The 26,930-nt window shown below is 39.3% G+C and overlaps 1 protein-coding gene across 1 annotated transcript in view; it reads right to left on the bottom strand.

Moving 5' to 3' along the window:
* Positions 1-25,990, bottom strand: part of RIMBP2 (RIMS binding protein 2) — a 131,453-nt gene extending 105,463 nt beyond the window's left edge. Inside the window, exon 1 of the mRNA XM_010189501.1 lies at positions 25,900-25,990. The gene's annotated coding sequence lies outside the window, so the exon portion shown is untranslated. The remainder of the gene's footprint in view (positions 1-25,899) is intronic.
* Positions 25,991-26,930: the final 940 nt, after the last annotated feature.

The raw sequence follows: 26,930 nt of genomic DNA, 5'->3' as shown, positions 1-26,930 counted from the left end.
CGTGTAGGTGAGAAGTGTCAGGATAAAGTTCACTGAAAACATGAAGAAATCTGAGAGCAGGGAGAGAAACAGGAGGTGTCTTACCTCAGAAAGCAATGACTTAAAAGAAGAGAGCCTCTGCATCACTGTGGGGGTAACAGCTGAGAATCCGTCTCCTGACATCTCTCCATCAGTAAGGCAAAAGCGTGCAATGTTTGTTTTAATATTCTAGTAGTAATTCAAATATTATCCTCTATCCTTATTACACTGAGAAGATGGAAATACTTTGATATTTGGCCTGCAACTTGAGAGCTTTCTGGTGTGTGAAACAATCCCCAGTTTTGTTCTATTACTTCATATTTCAAAGTCACAAACCAAATTAATTAGCAAGATCGTGCCACCTCGTCCTTAATCTCATTAGAAAAGACTAATGGCTACAGAATCTATTCTTTCAGAGAGATTACTGCCTTAACACCATTAGCCTTTACATCACACAGGCTCATTTTGAATTTTCGATTCCACTGCAATTTCTCCACTAGTTTAATTACAACCCTTAATTAAGTCCCTTCTTTAATCAACTTTATAGCTGTGTCCACGCATTTACGGCTGCACATAAAATAAGAAACAAAGAAAAACGTGCAAACCTGTAAGAGCTTTCACAGTGCTTGGCTGGCCTGAACCTCTGCTCCAAGAACTGCAAGTGTTCCCTCACTTTAAATACCCATCATAAACTCATAATTTTTGATTCTGTAGTTCCTGAAAATCCCATTAATTAGGGATTATATTTGCATACTCCATTGCTTAGTTTTCTGTCAATTTTAAGAACCTGAACCTTGGCCCCAGTGTTCCAGTTACTGCAGCAGGTAAGTTTAGATGGCAGGCCTTGTATCTATGTACTGTGAGGATACACTGGAATTTTTACACCGTGCTTTTATCATACACTGAGACATCCTATCCTGACATGGAAAACATGAATCAATATTGAGACAAGGAGTGCCAGTTGCAGAACAGATCATGTATCTAGGAAGCAGATCTGCTCAAGGTGCACTGATCCAGACGTGCAGCCAGGTGGGCAAAACTACTTTCAGGATGTCTCCAAGCTCAAATTCACTCATACAAATCTACTGCATCCCAATCTGAAACAATCGGTAGGGGCTGTTTGGCAAAGAAAACCGTTGTAAACGATCCTTCAGACACGTTAAGCCTCCCTTTACTCCTATATAAAAAAGATTGCCATAAGTCTCTCTGTTTCGCACTGACAGAGCTGAATCTCTACACAAATACTTGTATGAATTTTCACTGATTTGAGTCAATGAGAGCAGAAAGTCCATCCTGCATTTCTGCACAAATCTTCTACTTCATAACTGAAACATTTAACTTTTCAGGGTATGCAGATGCTATATTTTTCAGAATAGATAATTTCATTTCCAAAGCAATAACTGAGATGTTCCAACTTCATGCTTTACTGTTATCATAAGTAGTTTGTGGTTCTCTCCAGACCAAAGAGCTTTGCAATTTACTGCATGCTAGCCATAACATTAACATGTTTCCTTTGCAAGCTGCCCTTTTTAAGCATTCTGTACTGGGAAGAGGTAGAAGTTCAGATACATTCACTCCACTTATTAACATATTCTATACAGATACACGTACATATTTGTATTTTATTTGTATTCAATTAAAAAGGACAGTATTCTGATTCAAACAAATCCATTGCTCCTAGTTCTCAAATCAGATACAATTTTAAAAAAACAGTTCTCTGTTAATACTTGCAAACTCACTGCCCTTGAAGGCCCATATGCAACAAATATCAGCCTTATTCTCAAGAAAAAGCATTATCTCTGAATATCAGTGGAGTTGCTAGGTAAATGTTCACTCCATAAACATATTCACACATAAACATTCTCATGGCGAGAAATACTTGGATCTGAAGAGTAGCGTGTCAATACAGAATTGCTCATGTCAACATTGAATACCATAATTAACGATCACAGAATACATTTTTATATTCTTTTACCATCTGGTATTTTAGTAGAGAAGATAATAATCCTTTTGCAACAATGGTACTATTTCGAGAAAAAATTAAAATATTCTCCATTAATCTGCGAAATCTTTCTTATTTGGTGGGAATGCAGAGACATGAGAGGATTTTGTCTCCTAAGAAGTTTCTAAGATGAACTTTTAAGTATGTGACACTTTTTAATTGGGCATAAGGGAAAGGTGCTGGTCTTCAGTGACCCTCAGTGTAAGAGGGGACTGGAATGACCAGGAATAGCCTCTGTCCTTCCCTTATCTTTCACCAGCTCTACCCAAATCATCTTTTATTCCCTCTCTCTCCAAGAAAGCTAAAAGCTAATTTATGCTCCTTCCTCATGGCAGTGTTGCAGATAGCACAGTCATATCCTCCTCCTCATTGGATCCTGCAACTTGGGAGCTATTTTTGCCATTTCTTTCTACTTTATATCACATACACTAAGTCATCTTTTCTAACCTGCCTCCTGTCCCTCCAAATCTGAGTGAAGAGATCCTTGCTATCCCAAACACACAGTCTGCCCTTTTCCATGGGTGAAGGAAGCAGCTGTTGTCACCGAACTCTTGGCTTGTAAATTACTATTGAGTTTTCTGATGTGCTAAGCAGGAATTGATCTCTCAGAAAGGGCTATGAAACATCAAATACATTTTAAATAGCAAGTTCTCCTACTGGTCTAGACTAATTTCCACTTCTGTTTTGTTTGCTGAATTTTTTTTTCATCATGGTATAATACAAATTTCTTGTCATTTCTTGATCAGGAGCCTAAATGCTGTCTTACTTAAATTCCATCTTTCATATTCTCATGCATAATGGATAAAATTTTCTAGTGACTTTTTGCTTTAAGATCTATTAGAATAAGTGCACCAAAAGTAAATTAAGCAACAAAAATTACAAATGCCAACACCCTCTCTGCATGCAAATTTCTTCTCTTAATACGAAAAAAACCCCAAGACCAAGAGAATCCTATTTCACTAAGCAAATTAAGAAAAGGTCAGAAAGCTTGATCTTCGTCGCTGGTGTACTCTGTCTGAAAGCTGAACTGCCATTTAAATATTTATAAGGGAGAGCTGTAATTGCAGGTTGAGAGCTGTGAGACAGCTCTGCATGTACAAGACAGGAAACGGAAAACATTCATGAAATGGGAGCTATTCTGCCAAAGGAAAATTTAGGAGAAGGAAAGGAGTACTAACGTGGCACTTTAATTGTTTCTGAATCAGGATACACAGGAAGGTGACCTGAAACCTGTCACTTCTGCAGTCTGTCATGGGACACGGACACAGAAGAGAAATTCAGGCTTACCAGCCACTGAAAACTGGTGAAAAGAATAGCTTCAAATTCTGACAGCACAGCCAGCAGTAGATGGAACCGCGTTGAATTTTTGTGCATATTTTTAATTAAATAAAGAAAAAAAAGTGGGAGGAGACACAGCTGCATACACAGCAAAGTTGAGAGTGCAAACAAAGCAGTTCCAGAGCCTGACACATCTATGAACTGGGCTTCCCATCAGCAACAGGGCTATCACCCAGCAGATGAAGTGTTTTTGCTAGATAACCTCGCTTCCTGCCCGGTTTTAGTCCCTTTAATTAAACTCAATTTATACTTGTCCCTCTAGTTTGAAATCCAGTTCACTGAAACATGTTTTCCAGCAACTTATTCCATTTGGCACCATAAGAAAACCAAGAAAGTTGAAAGAATTAACAGTCAATTCTTCCTACACAAAAGCCCGGATGCCAGGAATCAAGGTGAGCAGCCTGCAACACAGCAGCAAGGCGCACCATGCCTAAGGTCCATCTGCCATCCTTTCTCTGTGCTCCCTTCCTTTTCACAAGCCCAAATAGGCTCCAAACACATGATGGACGATATTCCCAACCTGGTAATTTAGTAAATTACCTTTCAGTCACATGAAGTCCCAGACCCAGTATTACAACAAAAAGAGGCCCTGCAGCCCACAGCAACCAAAGGACAGAATATCAAATGCTTATGCAGGTGAGATCATATTTTGAGACAAAGATGCTTAAAGAGCTATCTTGCCATAAATTGGATGTTTGAAATGGATGTAAACACAAGATAAATGATAAATAACCTGTTTCTTTCAAAAATAGGAAGAGTGAACTTGATAGGATTTCCTCTTAAACTTCTGAAGAGAGAGGATATTTAGCTTAGACTTAAGAAACAAGTGGTCTTGTGAGCTCCAGGCTGAGATCACGTTGTTTCTGCTGTTGGTCCTGCTCATTCCACCGTGTTTTAGAAAAGATGCCTATCTGCATGGTCTCTAACTAATTATCTCCATGATACCAGAGTTTTGGAGCCAAGCAGTCTTTCACAATAAAGTATCACAACTTCTTCTTAAGTACCTCCTTTGAAGCATATAACAAAACATGCTTATTGGTTGAACAAGCCAACATCCCAAAGTATTCCACTGATGACACCTGGTGGAGTTGCACAGTGGTTTCCATCAGCTTTCTGAACACATTTCAGACTATAGGCAACCAAGGCATCAATCTTAAAGACAACAGGCCATGTGAGGATCCACATTACACATTAAATTCAGTATGAAATCTTTAATGCCATTTTGCGTTTATGGCCTTTCAAAGGAAAATGTTTGTGTGCCATAGAATTCAGACGTGTAAATGTCACTTCTTGGTACAGTGGCAAAAAAAGAACAAAATAAATTACAGAACATGGTTTGGAAAACACAAGACAACATTACCAAGCGAAGTCCTTGATCCAGAGTAAATACCCTTAGATATTTGATCCATAAGCAAGCTCATCAGAAAGTACTAAGATCTTGCACTTCACACTGAAGTATTAGCCAGGATGAAAATTGAGGTAAATATTTATAGCAGTCCAGTTAGTACGTCCACATGTGTTTATATTAGCGCAAAGTTACTTAGCACATCCTATGTGAAATATCCACCGAGAGCTATTGTGGACATCACATCTTGTTCAGAAAATCTTCTCAGCAGCAAATTGTTGAAGACAGGAAGAATATGAACACAAAATCTAACCACGCATTTGCCTTGCTCTTACTTTTGTCCAAGCAGACTGTTGATCCCAGCTGAAGAAGTTATACTGAACTAAGTAGACCTTGGCTCTGAAGTAATTTTATCTTCTTAGAATTATGTTATATCATGTTCCTTATATTCCTACACCCATCACTACCACTCGTACCATTTAGCTATAAACCCCTTCATTACTTGCACATTCATTATTCTATTCAGTGTTTCTGTTTCCAGTTTGGGGTTTGTGAAACACGACAGAATTTAAAGACTGCCTCTTCAGCATTCCTAGCTGGAACATCCCTGCAAAGCATATCCATGTAGAGACACATAAAACCTTCCTTCTATGACAGCATTTCTTTCAATAACACATGACCTATGCCATTAGTTACCCAAAGCAAACAAAATGGATTTTGGAATATTAATGAAGTAAAGCGACCGATTTTCTACATTAATTTTTGTGAGTAATATTCTTCCAGTGAGAATGGGGCAATAAGACTGAAGGAAAAAGGTAGTATTTTACATAGGTCTAACTAGATAATATCAATAATGAACTTTTTTTCTACTTGGGCAGATGCAAGTGCCAGGGAAGGTCTAACGTTGGGTTTCATAGGGTAGGATTCACATTTCATATGAATTACTGGGCTCCTGATTGGCTCAGATTTTGGTGACAATTCACCTACCCCACCTCCTACCAATACACTTCAACGCAGTTATAAAATCCAGCTCAGTACTCAGCATTTTAGACAGGTCTTCCACAAGGTCTGCCATTTGGAAGGAAACTCACGCATTTTTTGGGAGGGTAACATGAACGACGGCTGTATTGCCACTGCCCTCTTCTGGATGAGACAAGAACGGGACAGACGTCTCTAGTCCTGTTCTGGGTTATCAGGAATCTGGCAACTGCTCTACAGCTCTTGATTATTATTTTCAAGGGAGTGTTCTTGACTTTTATGTTTGTCATGGAATAAAGATGTCCAGACCAGTAACAACCACAAAAGGGCAGTGACAAGCAGCTGGTGGCAATAAGGTAACCTGAGCTTTTCAGCAAGTTGGCCACATGAAGACCCTTTTGATTTCAGCTCTGATGACATGCAAAAGATCTAGCTTAAAATGTGATCACAGACTCAATTTCTGGCCCAGCTGTGACAAGGATGTGACCATGAATAATATTGCTTCCTTTGCTAGTTTGGGCTGCTGCTGAAAAGTACTTTAGTGGCTCCATCAGCTCTTCCATAGGATCAACAACAACTGAGTGAGAAATGTTTGTCAGCAGAGCACAAGAATGTGATTCAGGGGATGCAGATCTACTACCTGGCTCCAAAGATGCAGCCTCTGACCTTGGATAATTCATTCAGCTGCTTTGTAAAGAGGAAAAAAAGTGTTCAAACCAAGCAGTTTGGGAATAAGCCATATTATTGACATGGAGTGACTGAAGTACCATAGCGATGAAGGATTATACAAGTAAAATTACTCACTTATGGTGCTTGATTCCTTGTATTTCTGTTCAAATATCTTTCCAATCTAAGCCAGATCAAACAATTTCCATTATGACAGGAAATACAAAACACTACTGAAAATGTTAAGTTTAGCTTGAGGGTAATTATACAGATAAAGCTTTGGATGAATGGTAACCTTGATTGTGAATGGGAAGATTGTTGTTTAGAGCTTTTAATAGATAAATTTAAAAATTAGAGCTCACTTGTCACTTGCAACTCCAAGTAAGAAAGAACAATAGGCTGTGCTGGAGGCTATCCAGGCATGCAATCACAGGGCTGGAACAGAAGCATCCCATGGTCTACAGCACCAGAATGACAATTGACACAAGGAAAACACTTGATAAGTGACAGAATGCATACCCCAACCAATGGGGAAAATTAGGTTTATTTTATAGATTTGATAACTGAGCTACCAGGCAAAATGAACTACTTCCTTCCAAATGAAAGTAACAAAAATAAGTTAAAGCTTGGGCTTCTTAAAAATAAGAATAATAAATATTAAAAAAACCCCAACCCTACAGCTACCACACCAATTTAACAGTGAAGTAGTGTAGTTTAGGACACCGGGTATGGCATTAGAGGAGCCCTGGGATCTGTTCCTACCTTACTTACCCTTCCCGTACCACAGGTAAGTGATATCTCTTGTCTACTCAACTGTTTCAAAAAGTTGAAGCCCAGCCCCAAAGCTGCATTTCAACAGTCAATAAACATAGGATCTATAACGATGGAGTTACTCTTGTCTCATTTGTATGATACATGGTGGTTAGGTACCTGTAATCTATGTAATCACACATTGGTCATGTCTGTGACAAACCTAGCTCAACCCTCCTCTTCCAAAGAGGACATTTGGTAGCTAACACAGCAGGTACGCTTCCAGCACTTGCAAGCTATAAGGAAAGTGTGTGGGAGATACGGATTGATATGGAATTGGTCTGCATTTCCAGCCAGATAGTGCACCTCCCACTGACACTGCATTCAGTGTGCAACATTATCCTCACTGAAAGGTTCCAGCTTTATGTTACCTGGGGGAAAATGTTAGCATCTTACTGTCTCAGCCAATAAGCAGGGACATGCATCTGATCGGGATGACTATAAGTACTTGTAAGAGCTGAAATATTCCCCCTGTGTAATATTCTCCTCTAGAGTGTAACTCCACAATTATGTGACCCCATTTTCTAAAAGCCCAGTACATTGAAGCCATGATACCTGCTCAGTGCTTTTGAAAAAAATCTAGCTTTCATTTAGCTTCCTGAACAGGAAAGCAATGCCAGACTGTAGACGTTTAGCCAACTGAAACACAACACTTCCTCCATCAAAGTGATAACTCTTCACAAAAAGTAGCACTGGTGAGAGCAAACTCACATTTACAAAAACCTCTTACCACTTCTCATGTCCTTGCATTCATTTTACTCTTCTTTACGCATTCAGTATTACATTGGTTTGTCCTTTCAGCTTAAAGCATTCTCAATCACTCTAATTTTCTTAATGGCCCTTGCTTTAGCTGACATCAGTTCTCCAAAGCTCTGCAGTCTTGAGGGTACTCATATTTTTAGCTCCTGTGCCAAATTGCTCCAAATTTAATTAGTTAAACACCTAGCTACAGAAATCTATCCTAAATTCAATGTGAAAGTCTGCTGTCAAAGTTTCTTAGTCAAATTCAAAGCCACTTGACTTTGGTACCTTCTGGACACAGGATCGTGATGGAAACAATTAATGAGTTTGTGTCTTACATCTAAGAAGCATCCTAACTGTGTGTCTCAAAAACCAGAGGATCACGGAACTTGTCAGTAAATACTGCAGCAAGAACAAGAAAGACGATTCTTGGGAAAAATACCAACCTGGCTATCGAGATGAAATTTTTGCCTTTTGTTTTTTAACACTCCAAGATAAACAGTACAAGTATAAACTGAGATAAAGATGTAAATGACATCTCTAGGGACTGGTTCAATGGTTGGTCTTTTCCAATCAAACCATTCTATGATTCTGTTCTATTCTATGATCTATACTACCAAGTATTTCTTTAGTGAAATATAAATATAAAATAATTCACATAATTTAAAAAATTAGAAGAAGCTTCTTTAGCATTAGGCAGGATTACTTGTCCATTTTATTCATGCTGCAAATATGGTCAACTCTTTGTGTACTAGAAAACTGGTATAAGAAATCACTCTTGTGATAAATATGCCCATAAATAGTTTTCACAGACTGTAAGGAAGCTCTGCATTAGCTATCAGCCCAAGCCTGTACAAATCCCCTGAATAACTAAGAAGAAGAAGAAAAAATAATCTTTATGTAAACCAAATATTTAACAGTGTTAAATCTTCTAAAATATTTGTTTGACTATGAAAATCCACAACATCACATATTAATATATACTTCACATTTAAGTTTTATAAAAGTACACAGGATGCCATGGTCCACACGTGAAGAGATGAACGATGGATCAGAGCTGTCACAGCTATATCCCCAAAACATTTAAACCTCAGTTTTCAGCAACACATATGAACAAGCTGCTGTATCACCCTGCAGAAACCACACTAGCAAAAATAATCCCTATCTTTTCCATGTTGATTTTTGCTTAAATGAGTTATGTATCAGCTGAACTAATTTTTCTTTCACTTGCATACATGTAACTAATATCTTTCTTACTGGCATTATCCCTAAGTGATACTACCAGAAGTCTGAGGAGAATGAGGCCTTTAAGCTCTAAGTATTACCAACATAAAATGTAAATCCTTTAAAAAGGATTTGAGGTGGCTTTTTATGAGAAAATGAGAGTCAGGAAAATGTCTCGCTCCCTTTGACATAAACAACAGGACAAGAACTGAAGATTCATCTCTATAAAGAAATCAGAAACCCAAACAAAAGCCAGCAGGCATCTGATAACAGCTGCTGTCTTTCAATAGCCAAACCATTCCACTTTGACATCCCTATTTTGGCAATAGCAAATGTACCCTTTTGGCAAAAACGGAATCTCCCATCACCAGACAAACAGCGTCGTGAACTTGAGTTGCAAAATCCATGATTTGTCCATCCTCTCCTACGTGTAGCACTTTTAATGACTTATGTGGTAAACAGCAGTACCACTGTTAATTCTCTGATCGCCTGGTATCAGGGCTTTGTTGATAATTATAAATGATTTCATGACCAAGTTTCAATGTATCTGCCAAAACAGCAATTGAACCTGCAGAGAGGGAGCATTTTTTCCCCAATGCAACTCTTTGACATAAGCCTTGCTGGATCTGTGCCTATACATGCAGCCAAAAACATTAGCAAACAGACTAGCCCTACAGCACAGCCACCTGAGCACTGCAGGCTTCCCCCTGCGTTCCAAAATCACTGCAGTCCACAGCTTTAGCTCTACAGGTGAATAATCTGTCATTCTGGCCATGCACTAATGGGCTAATCAAAAGAGATTTTCAGCCTGTGGAGTATTAAACAGGAGTGTTTCATGGTAAAATCAGAGAGAGGTGCGTCCAAATCAGTCCTAGCCACAGCTTAGCATAAGAAACACAACTGTTTCTTCACAAAATAAGAATTTTGGACTATCTACATGGAAATGATGAATCATGCAGCATCATTTATCAGGACCATCCATTTTTTGAAATCTATTCTAATTATAGAGATTAAAGGTGTTTAATATTAAAAATGAATCAAATTTTTACACAAAATTGAATATGTAAACCTTCCTGGGATTATTTTATTTCTCATTAGAGGTATATAAATACCTACACTTGATCTAGTTGTCCTGGGACCATAAGTCAATGGAAAAATGAGCATGTCCTAGCTGCAATTTATCTCCATTCTCAGACAGAATCTAAAAATAAAAAGCTTGCTTTCTCCATCTAATTTTTATAAGTTCTTACTGAAGTACTGCCCGAGCACTCGCCATTCGTCATGGCCTCTGTGATGGTGCTGTAACGGGTCCTATCTCTGGCTAGAACTACAGCAAATTTACCTTGAACTCCTACTTTTCTTACGAGTGATTTAACAGACCACCCGCACACCATACATATCTGTGCTTACACCTTCATTTCAAACAAAACTGTGCCTATAATAGCTGTTGACACTTGCCCTTTTTCAAGGGAGCTCTTTGAATAAAGGCAAGTTAAATAACTATATTATCACAGGTCCAGAATTAAGCCTAGGAAGTGAGAATCAATTTACTTTGACTTTCCTATTAAGTTTTATTAAGATTAGTTAAAGGACTGTCTTTTTCTCCAGCCTCCATCTGCATCCTGTATAAGTGAAAGGATAGAACTGAAGATATGCAGGTCACATCTATCTTCTTCTTTTATCCAGTTAATGAAATTGAGATTCATTGCAATTTTCTGCTTCGCGTCATTTAAGGAATGCAGTTACTTTGAAGATTCCTTGAAGCTTAAGATATTTTTCCTCATAACTAGATTCTATTTCTGCTGGATATCTTATTTCTTTATCACTGCCTTTCTAAGTTGTTAATATAAATCTTCTCTATAAAGCAATCTAGACTGACTGATCCTCACAAACTTAAATTTCATCTTGAATTTGTATAGAAACTTTTCTAGAAAAGTTTTTTTCCTTTCTCTCTCTCTTACACAAGCCTCATGAACCTCCAACTCCTGCTGCAAGTACTGGGGTAGCATTTCAACTGCAGTTCAGGTCACTACCACACTGCACCAGAATGTGGAATCCACTATCATGTCATGGCTGTACACAGATACACAAGGAGAAAGATGCTGCTCTCCAAGAGTTAGTGACAAGAGCAAGAAAACCAGGGCACAAAACAGAAAAGGCCGAAGTCCGGGGCTGCTGCTGGCTGATGCACAAGCTGTGCAATTCCTCTGGAAAAGGCCTTCCTAGCCAGCACATTCCCAGGTGCCTTTTTGCCCATGGACCCTCCTCTGCTCCCGGGTCCCATCCAGAAGACACTCGTCAATGCAGGAAGCAAGGAGCAGGTCAGGCTGACCAGCTGCACTTAGCATATGACATCAGTGAAACAAACCATGCCACACTGTAAACAACAGAGAAACTGCCATAGGTGAGAGAAAAGAATGAGGTTGAGCTGGCTTGTGAAAGTCTCACTTCCACTGCGACAGATTTTGAGGGGTCTGTAAGTAGGTTGTGAAGCCCTTGTTTGGACAGAGTTCTGGTCTGTTTAAAGGGAGCACCGCACTATCTCCAAGTGATTTGCTACCAAGCCTTGTACTGCCATTTTCTCCCTGGAATAACAGAAGAATACAACCAGAGGAATCAGACTACAACCTTTACACCAACCTGCCACCTCTTTACCTTCTGCAGAGCAGATTCATGCACCTTCTATCTAAATTTTGCATGAAAGCCATTAGTGCAAAGAATTGGAATACACGAATAAAAATAAATGAGCAGAAAAACCATACCACATCTTCTTCAAGTCTTTACCTTGCATGTTCTGCTGGCAAGCTTAGATATGCACACCAGAGGGAAACTAAGAATGCTCCAGACAATAAAGGTTAATATTGCCGTGGTACTGCTTGTTTTTGCACAGTGATTAGGCTCGCTGCCAGCCTGATTCCTTCAGTGTTTTAACTAACTGCAGCTTGAGTGATTACATTAATAAACTTCTAGTGTGGACAGCATGCCAAGTGCTAGCCACTGTTCATGTAGGAAGAGAATGGAAGTCTTTAAATACACTTTCTCTTCTAAATTCGAAACAAAAATGTAAATCCTGGCCTGATTTTCTCAGGAAGAACCGTTCCCTAGAAACCTCCTGCAATCTCTTCATTCTCAACGGGATTTTTAGGACCAGGAGAATTCCCTGTCAGCCAAACATATTTTTTAAATTATTATTTTTACGGTCATAGCAGCAGATCTAACATTACAATCCATTACCCATCACAGATCTGCATAATTCAGATCCCAGTCATAGTATCCCTATGAATCACAGTTTGAAGATTTTAAAGCCAAAAGCACACATCTATACTATTCAAGCTAACAGAATAAGACATCAGCAATGATTTATATTCAGAGACGAATTTAGATCATCATAAGTCAGTTCAGAAATCTCCAGGTCGACTACAAAATAAACAGAAACCTAAGTGATCAGATTTAATTGCATACAATCCCAAGTATCTGTTACAAACTAGTACATTATCAAATAAGGATAGCAAGCAATTGAATCTTTTTATGTAACAAACAAATAAGAATACCTTCACATTTGGGTAACAGGCAAACACTTCACTAGCAACACAAAGGGAGGATTTTAAGCCGTGTATTACAAGGCACATTGCTTCACCAATCTCTCTGAAGCAGGAACAACGAATACCTCACTCAGCAACTGTAATGAATGCAGTTTCCTTTTCTGCAACAGAAACAATTCCCTGCTAGCCCTAAACCTTGTCTTCTGCCTCCACTGTATCCAGAAAGGAGATAAAAGAAGGATTTGCAGAGTATGTGAAACATAGTTACTATCATAGTTACTAGTTCCTGCAGGGAACTACAAGGACCTGCTGAGCAGTCAGTAAAAGGATCCGTGTCATCCTCACAAGATGTTGTTTCACCCCTTCACTCTCCATGACAACTAGTTATATCCAGCAGTATACAACTGCTGTGGTTTTTAATTCATTTCTTTAATTTCTGCATCAGGAAATTACTGAAAACTGAAGTTTCATGCATATTTGACAGATATCCACATATTTACTGGTAAGTTTACTCAGTGGAGCAGGGATGCAGTGTGGGCAAGAACATCCAGGTTTCATTCTCAGCTGTCACTGACTCATGGCAGAAACCTGTGGAAATCACGCGCCCTTCTATACAAAACAGGGATAATAATCATTCTTACCAAACTGCTGTGCCCTTTGCTAATTCGTGTCTGTGAGAACTTCAAAATCCCGAGGTGAAAGACAAAGTGCATTGTATGGATCCATAAAAGTTACAATAAAGTATCTATAGAATAATGCATTTAACATTTCTTAACCATTAATCTGTGCTCGCAAAAGGCAAACTTCTGCCATCCCTTGCTAAGAAGATTTGCCTACGCAGAGCCAGAAGCCAATAAACGCCAGGGACTCTGTTCCTCCAAACCTTCTTTCACTTCACTGAGGTGGAACTGTTTAAATGCTACCAGTGTCAAACAAAACTGCCTGGAGACAAACATTCAGGTCGTGTACAAAAACAACCCTACGACTGAGAAAACAAATAAGCCTGTTTTCTCTGTGCTTCATCATTTGCAACCTGGTGTTCAGGTTGGGCTGCAGCAGAACTGCTCTGGAATCCTTCTAAAGGTTGAAAAGGTGGAAAGCAGAGCAATAAGCCATGCTGACCAGTCCAGTTAACAAACATCAACCTAAAAGAATACAAAGTAATGGCACAAAGTAGACCACTTTAACACGGAAAGCTTACCACAGAAGCAGCCATTTATTAGCATGACCTTCTCTTCTATCTTTATGGAGAAAAACTGAACATCTATTAATAACTCATTCTACTTGATGCAGATGTCTTCAATTTTGTGCCTGCTCTTCCTCCTCCCTTCACGTGACTATGGCATGTATGTTTATATTGAGACACAAGTTATTTGTTCATTATTTTAACTTCAGTGAAGTTTTGCTGCTAAGTTTAGAGATGTAACTTCAATTTTCTTTTCATAATTGAATCAAAGAAAGTTAATATTATATGCTAGTCAGCTTAAAGAACATTTCGTGCTGGAGGTTTCTTGAATCTCTTTGTTCCAGAGTCAGGCCCAAATCCCTTCTAAAAAGAATAATTCACATCTGTCAACTGACTGAAAGAAAGTCCTTTAACTCTTCCTTATGTGAATCAAAGGACCAGGTTGGCCGGGGCTTTGAGCAGCCTGGGCTGGTGGGGGTGTTCCTGCCCATGGCAGAGGTTGGAATGGATGAGCTTTAAGGTCCCTTCCAACCCAAACCATTCTGTGATTCTATGACCAAAACCACTACTGCCATTAACACCCACCCAACCACTTTTCCAGCTGATCGCTTTCCTGAAAGCATCTTCACAATATCCTCAAGTTTTTTCTCAAGGAAGTGGAAATCAAGACTCGTTACTATGAGAAGCTGGCAGTATGTATGCATGCAGGAGTCTGCTCTTTTGGAATGCATTCACTGGTGTCCGTGCCCAGGTACTGGCAGTTGGGCTGCAGGGGCCAATGTGAGGAGAGGCTGGAGCTGCCCTGCATGGACACAACCCATCACAATGATGAAAATGCAGGCACAAAAAAAATTCACGCAACACCTCATCAGGAGTTTTGCTTATGTGGTCCTCCGAGAACTGGCCTGAATTTAAGATGCAGCCTATGGGTAAGCCATACAGGTCAGGGCACAACCTCTACTACACTTGTTGCTAGCCTTTCAGAAGAAGGAACTGTGTGAGCTTAAGGTATGTGGAGAGATGCATTAACCAGCTATTATTGCCTTTCGTGCAGAGGCTGCTGATGCCTTGCATGTGGTTGGCATGAAGAACCGTCACATTTTAAATTACCCTTACGTGGCTTTTAGTGAGTTCTATCAAATATTACATTCTTTAAATCACTTCCTCATCTCTTCAATTTAATAACAGATGTTTCCCTCTCGGTTTGCTATTAAGTTGTTACATTTCTCTGGATACTTCCCTGTCTCCCCCACCATCACCTCATCTTCCTGACTGGCTTTCATTTGGCATCAACCCTGAGTGGATATTCTTGAGACAGTACAAATAATAACCCAATGTATTTGGCCCCACAGGAATTACAATTTGAAATAAGAATCTGCTTTTCCCAAGAACACCTTTGGGAAAACCCTAAAAATGAACATCAGGACTGTACACCACAGAGCAAATATTACGGCAGTGAGAGATTAGGAGAAACCTAAGGCTTCTAGAGTGGACACATCTTCTAGTCAGGAATGTTGCATTTTAAAATATTCAGTCACCTATACTGAGAAAGATACCACAGTCACCATGTAAAGACTGCAAAAGTAAAAGGCGTTTTCTTACATAAAAGCATTCGTGTAGCACTTTGAAGAAAGGGTTCACTGAGAATTACTGAATTTAGACAGCGAACAAGTCCATGAAACACTTCAATAAAGTAAAAACAGAAGCTAGGTTAAACCTTAGGCAGACAGATGCTGCTGACAAATCACACCAAAAATGAACAGCTTTACTATGTAACATTTTTGAACACTTCCATCATCTTGACAATCTTTTGGTATTTGAAATGGAACACTATGCTTAACTTTAACAAGCGTAAGAGGGAGAATTAGTGATAAAATCAGACTATTACCTAGTTGTTTTGTCACTGCTAGACTACAAAGAATAAGTTCTTTTAGTGATTTTTCATAAGCTGTCCAAATTCCTGGTTTAGTCATATGGCCCTTTCTTTTTGCTTGTTCCAGCTCATCTTTCTTGAACATAAACCCTACACTGACACAAAAGGTAGAGGTTTACAATGTATTTTAAGCATTTCACGTATAAGTAAATAGTTTCAACTATTCATGATGGAAATAACATTCTTTTTTCTTACATTTCTTTCCTTCCCTTTTGAATATGTACAGTTATTTTAAGAGACAGGCAAGAAAGTAGGATGTGTGATAATTCCCCTGAAGTATTTACTTGATGTTTGTATTATTTATGTAACAGTAGTCTATTATCAATCCAATAATGATGGATAGTGATAGATAAATGTTCCTGTGGGACTTCACAGTCCTTCTTCCTTCTTCTAAAGTAGGTTTGATGGGACTATAAAAACCCAAATGTATTCCTTCCCATGCACGCTTGTACTGGATTTCAACAGTGGATTCATACATGTGAGAAAAGATTTACCACCTATCTGAAAAAAATAACCTGCACCGACCCATTATGAAATAAAACCTTTTCAGCCCTTAAGTTATTCCAATACATTAAGAAATTCTGATCATAGGAACAAAATGGACCTTTAAAAGCACTGCAGCTCACAGGAATCAATTATTCTTCCTAATTAATCCCAGCAATAGTACTTTTAATGAATGTTACAGATAATAAAAACAAATTACATAGTCCTACATGCCTCCAATCTGTATTTTTATAAGAGCCATGACTGCTATGAAGATTCTGTCTTCCTGGTAACTATTACATACCACAAAGAAAAGATCATTTTTATCCTCAAGGCAGATCTGATGTCAAGGACAGTCCCATTTTGCTTACTTGTGAATTTGAGTTTTGAAGGGGCAGTAGTTCACAAATTATAAGCTTACAAAGCTAAATTGTAGTATATTACTGAGGACAATGACAGGACCAATGGCAAGGAATTAAGGAGGGTACTGTCACTCATCAATATTTAATAAAGAGCATTTCTGAACTCAGTATTAAATCGATCCCTCTATCACATAGACGAAACATTATAATATGCAACTCCGGACAGACACCAGGAGAACCTCTTCACACATATGGAAAATAAATGGATGCTACCTTTTAATTCTGGGGCGTTATCATCAAGAATCCTTATTTACCTCACTTCCTTCATTTTCTACTCTGCCTTCTCTCTCTGCTTTTTTTTAAGCCCCTCCACTTCCTCTTTCCTCATTCAATTGCCTGGGAAATCCCACAGCATCTGATCTAACGTCTACAAAGAACTGGCACACAGAGCTACAAAGCAGGCAAACAAAGCTGGTTCAAACCCAAAAAGAGCACCAGTGCAAGTGAATGCTCTGCTCCAGACACCTTTCCTTTTGTGTGAAAGGCCTCTCTCCTTTGCAGAATAAAATGCACATATTATTGACAATTTCTCCTAAAGGGTTGCATGAGATTTTATCTTTCAAACAGTACTTTCTTGCAGGTGACGAGACTATAAACTAACCATGGCATTATAACCTCTCCAGAACCACAAATCAACTACCTCCAGCTCCTGAAAGAAAGTTAGTTGAAAAATTAATCTCTGATTTTGTTTTCCCTTATTGTCACTAAATAATTTCTCCTATTTTTTTCTTTAAATCCACAAACTCTGTTCAAACAGTAATGTTCATCAAGGTTCTTTTCTAAAAGTCATTCTTTGGGATCATAAGGAAGAGGGATAGAAACAGCCATACTAGATCAGAATCCAGATGCATGCAGTCCAGCCAAAATTGGGTATCAGATGCTTCAGAATTAGACGCAAGAAAACCACAGTAAATTCCTGTATTATAATCTCCAGTCTCCTACAGAGTCTGGAATAAGATATGACAAATACTAACAAACACCAAAGCACACAGGGCTTAACATCCCCTTCAAATTCAACTACAGTCCTGTTCCATCCACACATTACAGTCTATAACTCAGTCATGTTACGTAAAAATTCCTGTTACTTAGTTACAGGAAATCAGAGCTGAGAAAATATCTTTCTCAACAGCAGCGCAGTCTCTTAAATGCTATTAAATAGAAAGATATTAAAAAGCAATGACATTGTTTGTCTTAACTTTTTACCTAATGGGCTAAATCTTAGTTACGCAAACCAGAATATGGGGAGAGGGGGGAAAGATGACACATCAGAAAGTGGCTCTCTTTTTAGAAAGGGGTAAGCGGGAGGGAGAAGGATGCTTATCCCTTGTGCTCCCTCAAATGCTGCATCACTCTGTGTGCCCAGCTGTGTATTTGGACTGACAGCTCTTGGAGAGGAGCTCAGTGAGGCTGACAGGAGCTCAGTTAGGAGCTCCTAACTCCTAACTTGGTTAGGAGCTCAGGACCTGGCCAGCTGCTCTTCCTGCAGGTCAGAAACAGGAAATGCTTCACTTGTTCTGTGTCACTGCTGGTGTTGCACATTTGTTGAATCACCATTGACAGTTATGCTCATTGAAATGCAGGTATTTATTTATTTACAGTAATGTTTACTGCTCTGTGCTCAGAGCAGTTTTTCACAAAGAACCAATAAAACCACCTGAGCCCTGATTTAACACAGTGCATTTCACCGTCAGCGTCAGCACTACAATGACCTCATGCACTACTTGATTCTTTTAGCTCTTATCATCACAGACAGGTTTTCTTCCTGTCTTGTTCTGTTTTCTAAATGGTTCTGGTTTATTTTAAGACAATTTCCATAATCTATATATATCAAGAAAAAATTCTGGATTTACAAAATTTCTATCATTAGATCATAGAAATATCAGCAGCTTGGAGCTCTTTATACCTCATTTCCTCTTAACAGTACTTACTGAAATTAAGTGGAGGTTTTCCAAAAGGAAATCTAGAAAGGTTGCAAGCTAAGCATAAGGTTTACAATTTATAATAATTAACACTTATCAATACCAAAGCTGGCAAAACTCTCATTTGCATCCAACAGATGGGATCAATATCTACAAAGAAGTCACTGAGCAGAGTTGCTTTACTCTGGCTGCATGAGATGCTTCACTTTTTGGAACTATAAAAGAAAAAAGTATGACCTACCACCTTTGTAAGAAATAAACTGAAGTCCATTTGAGCCATCAGAGCTATGACAGTTGGTATGACATGAAGGATCTACCCTTCCTTCCAAATCCTCTCTCCCTTATAAACAGCATTTGTACAGGAAGTTACTCTAAAGTTTATAAAATCCATGCTTGTATTTCCTCCCTGCTAGGAATCAAGACGAGACAGTCACAGCTGCTGCTCCCTAACACTCCTCACTGGCAAGGTACCACAGGGAACAGCCAGTTCAGAGAAGACAGACACTGGATTATTGCTGATAGAGCAAGAAAAGATCTTCTATTCCAAGTCTTCATTTTTCACACCTTCTTTTGTTCGGGTCAGCCACTTGTTGCATCCTGAAACAATTCAGGACAGAACTTGCTGCGATGACAGCCCTCTTCTCATGCCGTGACTGTACAGCACATTAACTGGATGATGTCCACATCCTGAAGAGCTCATCTATGCGCGTTATTAACAGAAACAACTGTCTTAATGACAGGTTCCCTTTAAAGCACAAGCTGTACCCATCTGCCCTACCACACAAACACAAAACTGCTTTACAGTTGCTTCTTTGTTCTCATCCTCATTCATCCAGCAGCCACCAACCATGATAACACAGCAGCTTTAACTGTCCCCACTTAATCTTCAAATAAGCCAAACCTAAAATCACAGGGAAGGTATGATGCATACATTTGTATAGATGATTTAAGACTGTTGAGAAACAGAGACTCCTTCCAACAATGAAACATTTGTCGTTTCAGTATACCCAGTAGGGAAGCAGGCAGCCGTTAGAATAGACAAACTGACTACAGCCACCATGATTTATGACAGTAGTAATTGAAAAAAAAAATAATACACTCACAAACTCTTTACTGTCAGCACTTGGGCAAACAGTGAGTTAACTTAAAGTGAAACAAAAGAAAGCTTGTTTTTAAAAGATCAATACTTCCCCTTCCTCCCTTCTTATACAGCGTTTAGATAGGAGAAGCAATACAATGGATACCACGTTGGACAGGACTCTGCAAACAATATCCATGGATTTGCATTGACTCTGAGGAATGATCTTGGGCAACCAGGCCTGAAGGACATTGAAAATTTCTCATCTGCAGAATGGAGAGAATAACATCAACCATCATTCTTGGGCACTTTGTAAAGAGCTTGAATTGAAAATTGCTATTACAAACTAAGGACTACTCTAGAAAAAAAATGCATGTTCACACAATCATAGATTTTGATAAGAAATTATCAACTTGAAAATCTGACTTCATTAAAAAAAAACCAAACCAAACAAAAAAACCCCAAACAACAAACACCCAAAATTGCATCTAGTTGTTCCTGGGTAACTTCTGTTGCAAGGCTACAGCAGCTCATTGCCACTGAGTCTTCCCAGCAGATAAAGAAACCGAGGCAGAAGCATCTCCTATGATTTACTTCATAAGACACAGCATGGCAAACGCCAGTGCCACAGAAAAGACCTAGGCTCCAAGGCCCATATCCTGGCCTGCAAACCAAAATGAGACTTTTCTTCACAGCACAGAGCTAGTCCATCAACAGCGGAGTGCTTAAGCTGCACTTGATAGTGTATAAATATGTTTTAGGTATCAAAAATGTGAAACTCTATGTGAAGTAGGACCAAAAGATGGTGCTAGTTCAGAAAAAGCGAGAGGAGCTATCATTCTATGAGTGGATACATTGCTGTCGCTTATAAAAGTGCTCCTTTTGCAAAACAGCAACCTAATAAATTACCATGCATTAAAAATTGATCATCCCTACCTAGAGGTTTTTTAACTTTTGTATTGATTTATGTTTTAATTTTGCATAATGCACCAGAGCCCAATTAAGATCTGTAGGAGGTGAAGGGGTGGGGGGACAGATTGAGAGGTTTTCTATGTTTGCTCTGTACTCTGGTCACTTCAAAACCAAAATGAATAAATCTATCAGGAAAACAGAAGGCATCCTAGCATCCTGCATTTAATATTCATTTGATCATTACCTGGCATGTCAGAGTGTTTAAATCTAACTCCTCCCCAACTCTACCCTGCAGGAAAGGCAGACAGTGCAGACTGCAAAGCATTTCAGGGAAATAAGACAATTGGCCTGACAAGCGAGGGCACAAATCTTGTGCCAGAACAAACCATCCACAAGATTTCTACAGTCATCGTACATAAAAAACCCGCTCAGACTGTTGGCTTCAGACAGAGCCTTATGTCGGGCCCAGTATGACACAAGCACATTTCCCCAAACTACTTAAAGGTTATGTAATAGAGATCTGCAGAGCATTAGCAGCCACATGACACGTCCCACTAAGATTTCAAACTGCCACCTACCAAATTTAATTAGCAAGCAGTAAACAAGAGAGAAAGGAAGAAACACACCCCTGGAATAGTCTTAACGCTCTCCACTGCACACAGAATTGGGGGCAGGGAAGTGGGGAGAGCAGAAATGAAGATTTAACAAATAGGTGACACTGTGACTGTCACAGAAGAGGGAAAATGCAGGAAAGGGGACAGACTGAAGCGTGTATTGCTTGCCATTGTGACAACTGCGAGCTTCATCCAGCTGGATTCTAAGCACCATCAATTCTATCCATCTTCTGTAAGAGTTTAGCCCCTTAGCACACTCCCAGAGACACTGTGCTGAGCTATCCCTCCTGGTGCAAACTGGCACAGATCTGTAAAAGTCCCTGCTGATTAATATCAGAGAATATTTTTAAGCTAGTTGGACAATGTGCTTACTAAAGATGCCTTTTCCATGTCAGTGAAAAGGCACCATAATATTCCATACAGAAGTAACAAATAGCATCTTTCAAACTTATAAAAAGGAGCTACAAAAATATTCGGCAGAAGCTGAAATGGTGAAGTGACAGAATAAACTCCTGATTCTGGAGAAATTTAGTCTCAATTTAGGATTTTTCTAAGCCAACCCTAAACAGGTTAACTTGGCTCAAAAAGGACTTCTTTTCCTTCCAAAATTGGCAAGACGGGATATTATTATCATTTTTCCACACACAAACCCAGTGTAAAAACTAAATTGAAGCTGTCTATAAAAATTATTTATGCTCGTCAGGAAGAAAAAAATCATTAAAAACAAAAATAAATCAGTCTAGCCCCAGTGGAGATGGAGCATGGAAAGGAAGGGGTGCGTATGCTTGACTGACCATCCTCCTGCTGTGCTCTGATCAGGCCTTAAGGAAGGTACCACACTGACAAGCTTGATGACAGATAATCTTTAAAGAAAATATGGAAGACAGTTTCTAATTGTCAGTAGGTGAGAACACAGAAAAGAAACTGGGCCATACTGCTATATTCACAATGCTTCCCCTCGATTCTTCATGGTGATATCACGCACCGCTGCTGCTTGCTAATTAACATCCAACGTCTGGCATCGTAATACTTATTGCCTTAGAAATCAAGCGTTATACTGTTTGTAACACAGAAAATATAAAACTTTGTGACAATTAAAAAACAAACAGCAAAACAACAGGCCTACAGTCCCACTTCCTCTGGCCTGACTTTCGCACTGTAAGTGCTTCCACCAGACGACTGTCACCATCAGGGAAACTCGGCTTTCACTCAAAACTGAACACACCCACAGGCACAACAGAAAGTTTAGCAAATCAAATGTTATACCAAAAAGCTCAGAATCAATTCAGGTTCTTCTGACACTTGGAAGTATTTTTTTCATAGATCAACAACATGCAATGCAGCCTGTCAAGTGATTTATAAGTAGCATCTAGAAACATCCACCGGGATTTGGTATCCCAATGGAGAAAACAGTCTTTGATTTGAAGAACTCATTACTAAGCAGATAAAATTAGGAGAATGTAGTAGAAGTGGTTCATTATTATTCCCATTTACAGAAAGAGAACAGAGCCCAAGAGATACTAAGTGCTTTGGCCAGGGCCATCCACAGAACCTGTGGCAGAGCTGGAAGTCACACTGATGTCCTTATCCAGTGCCACATCACAAGCACAAGCCAGACTGTTGAGCCACAGGCCTATAAGCCACTCTAATTTCCTCACCAAAACACCAACCACAGGTGGCTTTACAATCATACTTTACAGAATGAACGCGACCGCAACACGTTATTTAACAGGGTGGTTACAGTTAGCAGAGAAACTCTCAATGACCACATTCAAACCCCAGTGTCAACCAGCTGCTCCAGATCATCAGCTGCTCTCCCAGGTCACGTTATCTTTGCCATTTCCCAAGAGCCCACTCCGTGCAAATAAGCCTGACAAAAGCCCTCTTCTTCACTGGTGAACACAAACTGCTTTCCTGCCATGTTGCTTTGAAGAAGTTGCATTTTCCCAGTGCTGTGGCTATATTCCAATTCTATTTTTAATCATGATATTGGTATATATTTTTCAACTCTAACAGCAATGAGCAAATGCTACTGTCTGCAATGCTTTGTGGCAATTCTCCTCTGTGGTGGACAGTCAGCTTAGAACATCCACGGTCAGCTACTCTGGCATATTCAATAGGGGCGACAAGGGCCTACAACAATCTCAATTAAATGAAAAACTCTCAAACCAGACTTACTCAACATAAATATTGAAAGGACAGAGCAGTGGTGCATGGCCAACTAGTGTCTAGCATGATTTTGGATATTTGATTTTGATATGTGGTGGAGCATTTGACACACATAAAGGAACCCCCTTTATACCAGAGGATACTGAATATCCAGTGATCTCAGGCATCTTATTTCCACTCCTGGCAATGCAGAATGGCTCAGACTCTTGTAATAAGCTATTACCAGAATGAACACTGTTGTGCTTATACATTCATTTCATACTCAGTATCACACACCTATCTAAAATACAATAAGCATGCACATCTAACACATAGCTAAAATAGAATGAGCTGACATGCAGAGATACTTATTTTGTATGTAAGCAAAAGTACATACCTAGCTTGTACTGAGATTGGTCACATGGAGATGCTTAATATTTCTGAGCCTGTAATTGTCAGTTAACTAAAGTAGCATGCATCAGCTACTCAGATAATTTTCATGCAGAAATCTGTGGCACTGCACTGTCCTATATTTTGTTCCATCTCACTTTTCCTACTGCTAAAATTCATGTGCCATTTTAAAGCTATAATTTGGTTATAATTATAGAAAACTCAACATCTTAAATTTCTCAGAAAGGTGCTCCAGATACACCCAAATCTATGAAGTTGCATGTAATAACACTGCACCTCTGTTCAGTGCCTCCAGTTTACAGTCATGCTGTAATGTTAACAGACTGGAACCCATTCACGTACATAGCTACGAAAAATCAGGGTTGCTCTCTAATCTGCAGGGAGCATGACCACTTCACCAGTGTCATTTAGTGTAGCTCTTTTTCCTATTAAAAAGAAAAGTAGTATGAACAAAGCCACTGGTTAGGACCATCAATTCTTTTTAATAAAAATAACAAAGTCACTAAAAAAAGACCAAGCACCCTCCTTTAGGATACTAGAAGTAATGCATATGTATTTCAAAGGTTGTCTACAGTGGTGAATCTGTATGATTTGATCTGAACTGCCTTCCTCATTTGTTGGCTGGGTGGACTTGAAAGCCCTCCTCTAATAAAAATGCAACACCTCCTGATCAAAAAAGCTGAAATCTAAAGTGACTACAGTAACTTTCATATCAGTTCATGTATACTGCTATTTTTAATTGAATTTATGGAGATGCTTTAATTGCCACTGTACTGCTTGGTCTGCATTCCAAGGTTTCATGCTGTTTTCTTAAGGCAGCTCTTCTATCTTGCTAAGCAATAGTCCTTATTTGTATTTTGATGATGGCAATCACAATATTCTTTCCCTGCCTCAGCATCCATGGTGCAATTCTTAATGTTAGGATCAATGGCTCTGATTTTAGGTATTTCTTCAAAATATATCCAATCACTTAAGGAGTATACTCTCTATTTACCAGATGCAGTGACAAGACTCATTAAGTTATTCTGCTGAGTTATTTTATATATAAACTCTACATCACTGGACAAAAAAAGCCCAGTCAGTGTTCCACCACTAAAAGACAGCAGTAGCTTAGAAAGTAAAACCAAAGCCTCCATATGCAGTTACATTTTCCTCAGTTAAAATTGTACTAAGACCATGTACAACTGTAATGTCGACCATCACATCACACTTGGAAAGGCATACCTCCTCTGCCCAACGCTACAGGCAAGAGCCAATTTTGAAAAAAGGTTAATAGAAAAAAGCTGCAGTATCCCCTATAATATTGAGCACAGTACACTGGTACATGCTAACTATTTACCTGGTATTTAGACGCATATTGTATAATAAAATGCTATTCTTCAGTTCTACATGCTTACATATATATAACATACTTCCCACAGATACTGCTATGCATACTGTGTCCATATATATATATAGCTGCAGAAGATCTCTCCCATCTACCCAAAAAGGATGAGGTATTTACTTGCAATTGGTCTAATTTAGCATTAGTTGCCAGACAAATACCATATATAATTTCATTAGCAATATCTATATGGAAGGGTAATCACATTGATGACTTTGCCATGACATGACAGCATACATCTGCAAAGAAAACAGCTACTGTAAATATGCACTGTGCTTGGGGGCTGGGGGGGAGCTGCTAGGCAGTATGATTACTAACTTTGCCCACAGACACTAATACAGAAAAGAAACATGGCACCATCAAACCTGTCAATATAAGTATTTATTTTATTGGAAACCTTAAAAGTGACTGGAAAATGACATCAGATTAAACATCAATAGGAGGGAGGATGGAATAATCTAGCAAGAGTTTAATCCCTTTACCTAGTGCTCGTGCACGATACCAACACATTTTATTATTCTGAGCAGATCCTAGAAGAAAAGATCCAGTGAAGGGCATCATTGAATTGCAGCAGAATAATAAAGTTTGTCTGCCTCCGGTAAGAGTTACTGCTGCATTATTGCTAACTAAAAAGAGGTTTCTTCCCCACGCACACCTACAAATCTTCATCCCTCCCACCCTCATTTGGCCTGTAAAGCATTTAACAGAAACAGCTATTTTTAGAAAGGGTGAAATCTCAGCATACCTTCAAATCAAGTGCTTCCGATGTTCAGCAAGATCATTGCCGAGAGAGAACTGCAGTCTACTGTGTCAAATTACAACCTTGTCGAGAAAGGCGGCAGCGTCGGCAGCAGCGGCAGCAGCATTGGTGTGTTTGCGCTGCTAGTATTCAGGCTAGAAATGATTCATTAGTTGTCTGCAGGGAGGCAGGGTGAAAAAGAGAGAGCAAGCATCATCGGCCATGCAGCAGCTGCCCGAGCCTATGAAACAGCAGCGCTCGCACACACATACGCACACAAAGATGGCTTTCCCTATTTGCCAGTTTCTCTTTCACATCGTATTAACCCCGACACAGCAGCAGGGAGCACGGACAGGAGCTGACAAGCAGCAAGTGGGATCGCAGCAAGGGTGTGTTTCAGTGCGGGGGGGCTCGGGGGGAGGCGGGTGTTGGGAGATTTTATTTTACCTCCAAGTAATGCCATCACAGGATCTTCTCAGTAGGTCATCTGTGGCCTACTGGCACGAACCAATGAACTGTAAATGTGAGCTGCAATTTTTTTTTCACTCCCAAGCCCGCCCAATGGAAGGCTTAGAAACTCAAATGCAGAAGGGTATTAAGACAGATTACCTGGAGCATCCTAACCATTCTGTTTCCTCTTCTCAAGAAAACTGTGTCCAGTATATTCGCACTAAACTTCTAACTATACAACCACCATCTCCCCAGCAACTAGAGGGAGAAACTGTAAGGGGATACAGGGAAAGATTCTAAATATGTATGCATATATATATTATTTTGTTTTAAATCTAGCTTTAATCTTTTTTTCTCCCCCCCTTTTTTTTTTACCTTATTTTTCTTCCCTCCTCCTACCCCCACCCAGCAGAAATGATCTGACCCACAGAATCTGACCACTTTGGAGGTGCATTCACTGTAACATAACTGAACCCTCAAGGCTGAGGAAGGGTACGTTATCAAGAAAACATAGGAAGTTATGTTGAGTGGAGCTTCTGTATTTTCCTTTCAGTTTTTAACAGAAGAAGGAAATATTGCACTCTCAA

This window comes from Mesitornis unicolor, unplaced genomic scaffold, assembly GCF_000695765.1.
Source record: "Mesitornis unicolor isolate BGI_N332 unplaced genomic scaffold, ASM69576v1 scaffold3418, whole genome shotgun sequence".
Taxonomy (NCBI): domain Eukaryota; kingdom Metazoa; phylum Chordata; class Aves; order Mesitornithiformes; family Mesitornithidae; genus Mesitornis; species Mesitornis unicolor.
Note: the sequence above shows the minus strand (reverse complement) of the source record. Positions and strands in the feature narration are given on the sequence as shown.